The following is a 2,457-nucleotide window of genomic DNA, read 5'->3' as shown; positions in this document are numbered from 1 at the left end:
TTAAGGTTCTTCTAAGAACTAATGGAGAGACTAGAGTGAAAAAAGACAAGAGATAATTGAAGTAAATGTTAGCCAATAAGAAGGAGACTAAATTGTGAATTTCTTAAAATTTGAGTCTTTGTGAAATTTTGATACTCAAAAACAGGTGCTTCTAAGGGTTTTAAAAGACTTAGTTAGCTTTTGAATGATTTCTTATAAAATAGTTTTTTTAGAAGCTTATGCTTCTAATGGTACAAAATTAATTCTTTTTTTTTTTGAAAATTCCTTTTAACAGATTATATCCACAATAGATAAATATGTACCAAGGTTATAAGCATTGATAAGTAGTTGTTGGTATTCCGAGCAAGCGCACCCAAGTCTCTGTAATATAATATAAAGGTTGTCGATCCTCAGGGACTTGTGAAGTAGATTTTGATTTTTATTATACTAATTTTTACTTGTAAATTCAAAGCTTGAATATTTACACATGTTAAATATTTGATGTGATCGGTGATTTAAACTTAAGTAACCAAAGTCAGATTAAATTTAAGAAAACATATATGAGAAACAGTTGGGATTAAATTTCATCAATCTCCCTCCTATGTATTCCTATTGATTCTTGTAATTGATTCCATTACTCATTGTCATTGAGTTCTCTATGTTCATTCAGACCCAATTCCTTGGCATGAGAAATTCTAAGATATTTAACTCAATGAATGATTCCTCACTTTATTCAGTTAAATGTCTTGCATTAAGAATCAGAACTTGTTACAACTATTAATTTCAAAACCATCCCTGGCTTTCAAAACTAATAGGTGATTTGGTTCAAATCTAGATTCAGAAAACGTTCTCCAACCAAATTCTGAATCCAAGATCAAAGATAAATGATCAGTTTATCAAAGCATTATGAACAAAATACAAATCACTAACGCTGAGTAATAGATGTAATATATATATGAATCAAAAAGGAATACAAAGGAGTTCATTGATTACATTAATCCCAACCCTAGAGCTTTAGTTCTCCATAGGAGAAGAAATCACAAAAGTGTAATAAGAAAGGTAGAAGAGGAAAGATTGATCCTAGGAACCACGTTCCCACGAGCTCCAAGGTACTCTGTTTTCTTTTTCTTTCTCTGTTCTGCTCCCCTTTTCCAATCTCCTCCACTTTTTCTCTCTCTTTTCCCTTTTATAGGTGCTGGAATTAAAACAGAGTAGGTAAGAAAGAGAAGAAACCGCTCAGCACCTTGAAACGACTGAGCGATTTGGAGAATTCTTCATGAAATAATCTGAAGGGTTGGGCCCCTCAAATCTGTTGAGTGCCTGAGATAATTCTTCACCATTAAGCAAGCAAAGGGGCTGAGTGCTTCAGATCTGTTGAGTGCCTAGGAGGCAGAGAGCACTCATTCTTCCAGGGCCAAAACTGCTCAGCGCTTGGGAACGGCTGAGCGCCTCTCCTCTGTTGCACTTGCTAAGCTCTCTGGCTTCAAAGCGCTCAGCCCTTTTGAAGGGCTGAGCCGTTTTCCTCCAGACTTAAAAATCTACAAAATAAGAGGAAAATCTGATCAAAAGACTCATCACTCCCTGTCCCTGTAAATACGTAAATTAAGAGCCCCTCTTTGATTCTAAGTGTATTGGCCAAAATTATATCAATATATACAAAAATTGTACTAGATAAATGTCTCAAATTTATATTTCATCAGACTAATTAGACACTTATCATTAGTTAAAACAAGTAAAGGAGATAAGGTAAGAGAGATTGCAAACAGAGATTTATTTTGGTTCACCTAACCTTGGGCTACATCCAGTCTCCTCACACGCTATGAGATTTTTCCATTATGACTAGTAGTAACTGCTCTAATTACAATCACCAACTAGCTAGATTTTCCTTACACAAACTAACCACATGCCACTTGTATAGTACCCTTAGCTACTTGCTATGTTCTTCCCTCAACAACCTGTTAAGAACCTTACTCTCACTACAAAAAAATCAAGTTTTAGCGACCACCAAAATCGGTCGCTATTTAGGTAAATTCAGTCGCTATTTCATTCAGCGACCGAAATAGCGACCGAAAAAATCCGTCGCTAAAACCCTGGTCGCTATTTCAAATAGCGACCAAAATTTTTTCCGTCGCAATTTAGCGACCGAAAAATCAGTCACTAGCCAATAAAAATCCGTCGCTAAAATTTTGGTCTCCTAACTTCTGGAGACCAATTTTGCGACCGAATTTTTTGGTAGCAATTTCCGTCGCTAATTTTTGTATTTATTTAATAAAAACATTTTATAAATCAGTCGCTAAATCGGTCGCTAAAAAACTTAAATAGCTACGGATAAAGTCGGTCGCTATTTCGGTCGCTAAAAATAGAAATTTATATTTTTTATTTTTATATTATTATATATTATAAATTATTATATTATTTTATATTCATTATATATTAATTATCGAGTTATTATAAGAAATATTGTTGATATTTCAATTT

Source organism: Cajanus cajan, chromosome 8 (assembly GCF_000230855.2).
Source record: "Cajanus cajan strain Asha chromosome 8, NIPB_CcT2T_4, whole genome shotgun sequence".
Taxonomy (NCBI): Eukaryota; Viridiplantae; Streptophyta; class Magnoliopsida; order Fabales; family Fabaceae; genus Cajanus; species Cajanus cajan.
The sequence above is the reverse complement of the archived record's forward strand: the minus strand, read 5'-3'. Positions refer to the sequence as shown.